The sequence below is a fragment of the Quercus suber genome, unplaced genomic scaffold, assembly GCF_002906115.3.
Source record: "Quercus suber isolate HL8 unplaced genomic scaffold, Cork oak 2.0 scaffold_664, whole genome shotgun sequence".
Taxonomy (NCBI): domain Eukaryota; kingdom Viridiplantae; phylum Streptophyta; class Magnoliopsida; order Fagales; family Fagaceae; genus Quercus; species Quercus suber.
In genome coordinates, this window is record NW_027070105.1 from 252,663 (window position 1) to 261,834 (window position 9,172).

At 39.6% G+C, this 9,172-nt stretch overlaps 1 long non-coding RNA gene across 1 annotated transcript; it reads left to right on the forward strand.

Annotated features, from left to right (window-relative positions):
• Positions 1 to 151: 151 nt before the first annotated feature.
• LOC136064318 (uncharacterized) lies at positions 152 to 3,075 on the forward strand. The gene is made up of 3 exons (XR_010625950.1): positions 152 to 717; positions 818 to 898; positions 2,809 to 3,075. It is a non-coding gene; the product is annotated as an uncharacterized LOC136064318 (long non-coding RNA).
• Positions 3,076 to 9,172: the final 6,097 nt, after the last annotated feature.

The window sequence follows — 9,172 nt, forward strand, 5'->3', positions numbered from 1 at the left end:
ATATTTATGAATTTGCGACAATCTCTAGAAATTTACTGAACAAATAGTGCAAATGGGTTGTGAATGCATATGTGCTACATTACTAATAATGTCTTTTAAAAGCTATATCTTTTTTAATATTGCAATTTTTTTTTTTTTTTTTTTNAAAATTCTCTCTTTACTTCCTCCACTCTCTTTGTCACTTCACCTCCTTTCTCTGATTATCTCTCTTATCACTCTCTCTCCATCTCTCCAAACAATCCAAACCTGAGCATTAGACTATCAGAGGGCATCAAAACAAAAAGGAACAAAGGATATGAGTTTTGTGCTTGCAATCTTGTCATTTTTGGCAAGAGTGGTCCGATTGGGTTCCTCCTAAGAGAAGGTGGAGTTTAAGGATAAGGATAGTAATCTCACATCCACCTTGCACACCAGCATTTTCTTGGCTTTCCCAGCCCTGTGAGAATAGAGATCTTTCACTCCTTTTTGGTCTCTTCAAGCACCGATCTTCTCCATCCAGTAAGCTTTGATCTTGGTGTCGACTTAGCTTTATATGACGAATTATCAAATAAAAAATTGGATGAGAAAGGGGAGAGAGTCTTAAAGGGCACTATGAGGGAGAGAAAAGGTCCATAAGGCAGAGAGAGATTTAAAGGCCACCACCATGTCAGACCATCATCTACCTTCAGCCCAGGCTCTCGCCACCGTTATATTCCACCTGAAACACTACCGGTAGAGGTATTATTAAACAACAAAAAATGATATCAAATATGGTTTAGCTTTTGTTATTTTAGGTTGATTGTTATTAATTTAGGTATTTGGGTTATTGGTTTTGAAGGAGGTTGAATGATGAAGAAAAGAAGGGCACCATCGAAGATATCTAAAACCCATTTTAGCTCAGATCTGACAGCCATTAAAGGTATTCCCTCTCTCTATTTCTCTTGCCTTCGTTTTCTTTATTTAGCGGTTGGATTTACGACCATGGAAGGTACTCTCTTTCTTTGTATTATTTTGCTCTTTTTTCATTTGTTTAAATTTTGTTTGGTTGCCGAGAAATAAGGAGTTTTCTTTTGCTTAAATGTTGTCTGGTTGTTGATAAAACATGATGAGAAAAATTGAGCGTTTATATTTTTTTGCTTGGGTCATATTAGCTTTCTTCTATTGGTTGAAGTCTGGTTGGCTGGTTCCCGAGAAAACAGATAAGAGAAATGGGGATTTTTTATTTTATTTTTTATTTTTATTTTTTGGGTTTTTGAAGTTCTTTTTGCAATGTCTGATTTCTGCTTTTCGTTTGTATATATTTTATTTGCTGCATTATATATTGGTAATGGTAGTTGTAGTATGTATACGGGCATATAGAGGATTTGCCAATAATTTGTTTTAATATGTTTGGACATGGGTTTGCACTTTGCACTAAAGTTATTGTTTGATATGTTACCAAGGAATTATGTTTACCTACGGCATTTTTCGAGATAAGGTCCAATAGTGTGTATATATATATATATATATATTCAAGTATCTTCTAACTCTCTGGCTAATAATCCACACTTGACCCTTTCCCATGCTACTTATGTTCAAACTCCAAAGTCAAGAGCTTTTCTTTTTTGATAAGTAAAGTCGATCAAAGGCTTTTCTTCTTGTGGTGCACCAAAATGTGTTTGTAAGGTTTCAAGTGACAGGTAAACTTTTCAAAGATTTGAATAAACTTTGAGAACACCCCTAACCCCAATAAATAGCATAAAGAAGGAAAAAAAAAAATTGTTTAACCCTTCTAGACTTTTGCATCCACTATAGTGGCAAGGAAAAAAATTGTTTCCTTGCCACTATAGACTTTTGCATCCACTTAACTAATTAGATAGAGTTTTGATAGCTTAGCTTCATGGATTTAGATCAACAAATAAAGGCTCTCATGGTCCTTATCAGTCTATTTCAAAATTTGGTCTTTCAACATCTCTTCATTATTGTTGAAATCAAGCAACATCTTGGACATGCAAAAATTTATGAAAAAGTACTATGCAATCCTGGCTAGAATAAGCTGGGTATTATCAAATAGATAGTTTTACAACCTATTTCCGTTTAACTATAGGAAACACATAACAACCAGCTCTGGTACCCCTTGAACCTTAAATGTAAATGGTCTCTTCATTGTTTATACCATATAACTGTTCAAATGACTGCATAGGAAAACAAAATGATAATTGCTTTAATTATAAATGTACAAATGACCTTATTACACTATCTAACTTCTCTCATTATCTTCAAAAGTATCTAATCTAAATTCTTAACCACCTCAATTTTATGCTTAAACCTAATGTTTTTATTATACTATCAATTTATGGGCTTTACATCATACTGTGCAAAATCAAGAGCCAAATAATGTACCTCAAGAAATTCAAAACTTTCTTGGAAAATCTTATACATTCCAAATAAAAGTTGATGATTACAATGTCAAAGAGGGATGGGAAGTTTACACTGTCATGAGTGTCTTTAAATCTGATTCTAACAAACACTCAGAAAATATTGTTGCTGGCAACATTCAGATTAAACCATCAGAAACACTGTTCGGCCATCACCAAACTATTGCAAACAATCCTATTGCTACTTTAGATATTAAATTACTTACAAGCTTGAAGGATGTAACTGATGACAACCTAATAGATGATGTCTTTGGAAATACACAATTGGTAAGAAGACAAAAACTCATTATTAATTGCTTGATCATAACCTTTCTTACTAATAATGTTTTTTTTGTTATCCTTATTAGAAATTTAAACATTGATGCACGATGAACAATGAATCTGAAAAATGTATTCTCCCCTTACTGTGCAGAAAGATCTTACAAAAAAAAAGAACCTCCAAGCAAACTTCTAACAACAACACAAGCAGCTCCCAGAATAAGAAGAAGTGATTGCATATCATATGTCCTAATAATTTTACTTCTATTATGTAATACATATGGAAAAATTAAACTTGTGCATTAAGTTGTGCATTTGTATAAACTGAGTTACTATAACTTAACAATGGTGGTGGATTTTGTTTTGATTATGATTTGGAGAGACTTGGAATGGTGCACTGGTAGACTTGGAATGGTTCACTGGTTGTTTAGCATTGAATGTGTTTGTGTTTGCTATGTATTGGATGGCTTCTTATAAGTTGCTTGAACTCCACAGAATTTCAGCTGTACCATTTCATGATGCATTATGATTGTTTACATTTCAGTTGATTTTATATCACATATAGAAGAAACTTTTTACTATAATTAATCTCTACTTTGTTTTAATTGGAATTCTTGCAATACAAATATATAAGTACATATATGTAATAGCAGGTACATCATTCAATGTCTTCTTGTATTTCTTCAGATATTCATCTTTTATGTACTGCATATCAATCTCAGTCCTTATCACAATTACCCTTATATGGGTGGTGTCATCAGTCCCCAAACCCTTCATAGCCTTATGCAACACCTGCAAAATTTCAGAGGTGTTAGGATGCATCCATATCATTTTTATGACAATAATAAAAATGGTATATAGGTCCTTCAGTACCATAATCCCACATCAGTAAAAGCATATCTGAACCTGTTGTTCAGAAAAACTAGAGATATGGTCCATATGGAAACAGAAAGAACATAAAACATGTGAAAGCTTTGGCATACCTCATTATTTTAGGGTGCTGGAATGCCTTCAAAAACCAAACTAATTTCCATTGGTTTTTACATTAGAATGGATTTTTTTTTTTTCAATTAAGGAAATCATTCCGGACTACTATTCTTCAAATTTAGAGTAGTTAACAGTACTAAAATCATCCAACATAAAGGGATACACGTGTACCAGATAACTCTATTATTGCCTCTTTTATTTTCCACAAAATGATCTGTACTGCAATGATAAAACTGAATAGTAAAAAGTACTATTTACGTTGCCTTCTTAGCATGAAACTACTAGTTTATGAAATTACTATTATGATAAACTTATAGCACTCCTAAAGCATGAAGTGCAAAACCCCAAAGGCAAGAAGCATTCAATGAGGCGCACATCAAGTGTGCACTTTTGCCCCTTTTTGGAAAATCCCAAAGCCCAAAAAGTGTGCTATTATTTCTTTCTTTCATATTTTTCCCATAAACCCTTTCAATTAGTCACTACATTTTCATATTTTAGTGCTTGATGATCTCTGACTTTTGGTCATATTTTGGTTAAGCCACGTACTTCGTTTCGATCATTGCTATTATAGCTATATCCCTCTTTGACATTGTAATCATCAACTTTTATTTGGAATGTATTAGATTTTCTAAGAAAGTTTTGAATTTCTTGAGGTACTTTATTTGGCTCTTGATTCTGCACAATATGATGTAAAGCCCATAAGTTGTTAGTATAATTAAAACATTAGGTTTAAGCATAAAATTGAAAGTGGTTAAGAATTTAGATTAGATACTTTTGAAGATAATGAGAGAAGTTAGAATGTGTAATAAGGTCATTTGTACATTCAAGACTCATCAATGGTCAAACATTCCAAATTCCAATTTTCTCTCTCATTTGCAGCTCTGCAAATCAAGTCACAACAAAGAATTCATCCATTTCAAGAGTCACAAAGGGCCCCAGATGGTCCCTGCATTTTCATCACAAGGACAAAACAAAAATAAAATGATTACTATTTTACTTTCATGTATGACACTTTTGACTCCCATTTCTTATATTCAGCTCATTCCATTTATAGAGTATCAAAATTTACGCTCTTTTTATTTTTATTTTTCTTTAAGCAAAGTTGTAATTTGGATTAGCTTATTGTTACTTTTAGCTCAACAAAGCAATTTTCAGACTAATAAAGCTTTGTTGTTATTATATAGCATTTTAAAACTTCATTTTTTTTTAAGGACAATTATTAAGTACAATTATGTTTTTGTTGACTTTATACGACTAAACCTACAATGAAAAACAAAATCCAAAACTTCCCAACGCACAAAGATGATTGATAATAGGTCACCTCCTACCAAAGAAGTTACAACAAGATGACTACATTGTGGCATTTGTAGATTGAATGTCACTTCTTGCTATAAAAAATAACCTAGCCGCTAACAACAAGCATTTGTGCCTTAAGCACACCATTAAACTTTTATAATTTGGACCCACAAATGCTTCAAAGAAGAGTGACAAAGTGGTCCTTCCAATAAAACCTTATTTTAGTAGCTCCCACTCTTCTGGTAATAAAATTTTCCACACCTCAAAATGGTGTTATAGCGAAGTAGCCAAATAAAATCTCCCACGTGCAATTGTCATGTAATAATCATTTTTTAATGTGTTTATAGTCATGGCAAAAGCTATGGGGATTCAGGAAGTATACAAATGAAAAGACCAAATGAATAGAACCATGATGTCTCATATAGCTTTTCAACATGAGTTTCTGTAGGGTTTAATTTCTTTACGTAAACCCAAAGACAATGAATTTGTAGAGTATGGGTCGAAGAACTAGATTTGACAAGGGATTCACAGCAAAGGATTATCACTCTTTTTACTATTCATTCATCAGTTTGCCATACATTCCATGCCCCGTTTCAAACCCTCTCCCTCTATTATATAGCCACTCTCACTCTTATCTCTACCGTCCACGTGCTCCTCATCCATGAACTTGCTCAAGTACCTGTCACGTCAGGCAACTTCTTTTCATCTCTGTGTGAGTGGCGGTAGGTTATGAAGCACTGTTCAGAGGTCTTCTCCACATAAATGCGGCCAGAAAAGCTGTTGCAGTGCATTGAATACGGTGGCAGCAGCCTTTCCCTCAGATATTTCCTCATCCTTATCGTTCCTGAGTATGTTTTGAGCTTATCTTGATCAGGTGGAGTTCTCGGACAATCAATCAGGCTTTTCCCCTACTCAGTTAGTCTCCTATATCATATCAAAGTAAAATATCTTCCTCGGACAGGTGATGTCCTCCTCGGACTGGAGATATCATCCTCGGACAGCGTTGATTCTCTACAGGAGGATTCCGCTTCACTCTGGGCCCTGCACTCTCCGCATCATTATCTTCGGATGTGAAACAGTCCTCTCCTGGGTATTCGGCCCATTAACTTGGGCCTGACCCCCTTATCCCCCACAATAGCCCCTCAAAATTTTATTTTTTTCCCACGCAAACGGGAAGAAAAAATAAGATTTTGATTTGGTACGCGGGAATGAGTGGATAAAAATGAAAATAAACAAAAATAAAAGAAACCAACAGAAGTAGAAAGTCATAAATGCCCCTGTTTACACGCGTGAGATTGTAGAGACGCGTGCCTCATTATTACCGCTGCCAATCTCTCCTTTCCAAAGCAGCGCGTCAACTACTTCAGGCGGCTGTGTCCCTTGCATCCAACGGTGGATTATTGATCAGACGGGTAGGGTTTGCCCTCGTAATTCGAGCGAGATGAATGATACCGCTCCATTTGTCCCATTTATAAACCTCCATAGGCAGTTACTTTTCTTACTTTACATACTTTCATAATACTCAGAGCATTCTCAGAGCCTCCGGAGAGTTTCCTTCCCCAAACGCACTTCACGCCCACTCGGATTTCTGCGCTTTCTACCTTCAGGATCCTACCCCAAAGTTCATTTCGAGTTAAGGAATTCGATTTACTCGTGCTAGTGTAAGTCTCGGTGCCTCCTGAACCTTTCTTTCCTTCTCGGCTACCATTTCCTTTCATCAATACCCTCTTCCTCACTGTTTCGTTCAGTCTTTTAGAAATGGGTAAATTCCAATATCTCGTCGATAGTCCGGCGTTGATTGAGGAGTTCAAGAGAACCCACCATATCCCACAGGGGGTAAATCTAAGGTATTGCCCCCCAGAGGGATTATTGTTAGCCCGACAAGAAGGAGAGGTCATAATTCCTATGATCGCCTTCATTGAAGGGGGAATGACCCTTCCCATGGGTCCCGTGACCCTAAACTATCTTCGTAATCATAGGCTCTCTCCCGATCAGTGCGCGCCAAACACCTTTAAGATTTTAGGGGCCTTTGATGCCATAAATGAACAATTAGGCCTAGGGCTAACCTGGCACGACTTAGTATACCTGTACGAGTGTCGTGGCCAAAAAGGGGGGGTTATTACCTTAAATCCCGGTCCGATGTCGTGAGGCTATTCTCCTGCCTTCCCAAATCCAATAAGGGGATGAAAGACGATTATCTGATCGTCTCGGGCGCATGGCACGACGGTCTACACTGCCCGACCGAGCCAGGAGAGCCAGGTGTGCCTTCTCGGACTCAGGGTCTTTAACCATAGTCTTAGGGCTTTCACTTTCAACAGTTAATCCTTTGTCTGTTCTTGCATCTGATTTCTGATCTATTCTGGTGTTTATTTTACAGATAAGATACATACTGCTCCTCGGCTGAGCCTTACAAACGTACCTGCCCTCAACTATTTGCTGCGCTCGGAGATTTACGTTAGCGAAGACGGACAGTTGAGGTCCGTTCCCCTCATACTTGGTTACACCCCCAAGAAGGCAGACGTCCAGCCAGCGGGGAACGCAATTACTCAGGGCGATTATAGGTTGCGGCGCATAGACGTTGCCCGGAAGAATTTTTTAGCGCCTTACGACCTTGCACCGGTTCCACACCCTAATCCCCAAGGCGTTCCGCTGCTCGTCCGACCAGTTCAGCAAGTTCCTCTTGCACAGCCGGCCGTGAGAGAAAGGGTCGGCTCTTCGTCCGCCTCCTTAGACGCACAAATCGACAAGTTTAAGTTTGAAGGGGAAAGTGAAGGAGGTATCCACATAATCCCTTCTGACTCCGAAGAGGAACTTGACAGGCAGTCCTGCGCCCGACCTCCACTCTTGCTAACTACAGTCCCCGAGGACTCTTCAGAGGAAGAGATGTCCGACCTGAGGCTACTCCTAGAGAGAGGAGTAACAAAGTTGAAGCCAAAGGGACGGGGACTTCTCGGCCCGAGGTTAATCTGCCTCCTCCTCCTCCAGCCCCACAGGTTCCTGATCCGGCTCTTAAACCTATACCGGATCTAAAGAAGAAGAGGCCGATGGAGCCTGAGGATAAGGAAAAGGGGCCGCCACCCAAAAACAAGCAACAGAAGGTAATCAAAGAGCCCCATAAAAAGAGAGCATCCTCAGTGGAAAGTAGAGAGGAGCCTCCACTGGCCGAGGTGCGCCGAGGACAACGCGTATGGTCCCCTCGGCTAGAACTCGACAGAGTTCCCTTCCCCTGGGAAACCTCGGTCAGAAACTACGACGGGGGTCATGCTGCATTGATAGCCGAGGCGCTGCAGCAACCTCTACTTTTGCCCCGAGACATGGATTCATATAGGCGTTTTAGCCAATATGAACTCTTCATGTCCTTGAAGAGGGATTTAGCCATGGTAAGTATACCCCTTTTACCCCTTGGCTATAATGCGGATTTTCTGTGCTTGTATACTAACACTGTTACTTTGTTCAGACCACCCAGCAAGTCTTTGTGGCTGAAGAATGGAACCGCAAGACTCACGTGGAAGCCCAGGCCGAGGCCCAGGCTAGGTCCGAGGCAGAGAGAGCCTTGGGTAGCCTGAAGGGAGAGATCTCCAAGCTTTCTGAGCAGCTAAAAGGAGTAGCCCAAGAAAGGGATAGCCTTGACGCTGGTCTCAAGAATGCTGAGTCCCAGGCCGAGTCTCATCGCAGGCAGCTAAGCGAAGCCCAGAAAAATCTGGCAGCGGAAAGGGAAACCTCCAAGGCGCTTCGTGCCGAGCTGCTGAAGGCTAAAAAGGCCGCCGAGGAAGCTCAGAGGGACGCCCAGCTGGCTAAGGAGGCCACTGAAGCTGAGAAGAGGGCGTCCTATCAGTTGGGGGTGGAGACGACAGAAAGAGGTCTCACCGAGTAATTTGCCTCAGTTGCTCGGGATTACTGCGACCTGACTTGGGGCAAAGCATTGGATGCTGCTGGAGTGCCCCTCGACTCATATCTCAGACTGCCAGAAAATATCTTTTACGGCGAGGATATTCGGCAGTATCCAGATGATGACGTCCCCCCTGCACAACTCCCAGAGGCATCTGAGCTGCCCTTGATTGAGCCCAATCCCTCGGCTACCCTCGAGCCTAACCCGGGTCTTCCATTGCCAGGTGATCAGGTCTCTTCTACTGAGCCCCAGCCAAACAAGGGTGAACTTTTGGCAGAAGAGAAACTACCCTCGGATCCTCCTCGTGAAGTCCCAACTCAGACTTAGTTTTTTTTTTTTTTTTTTT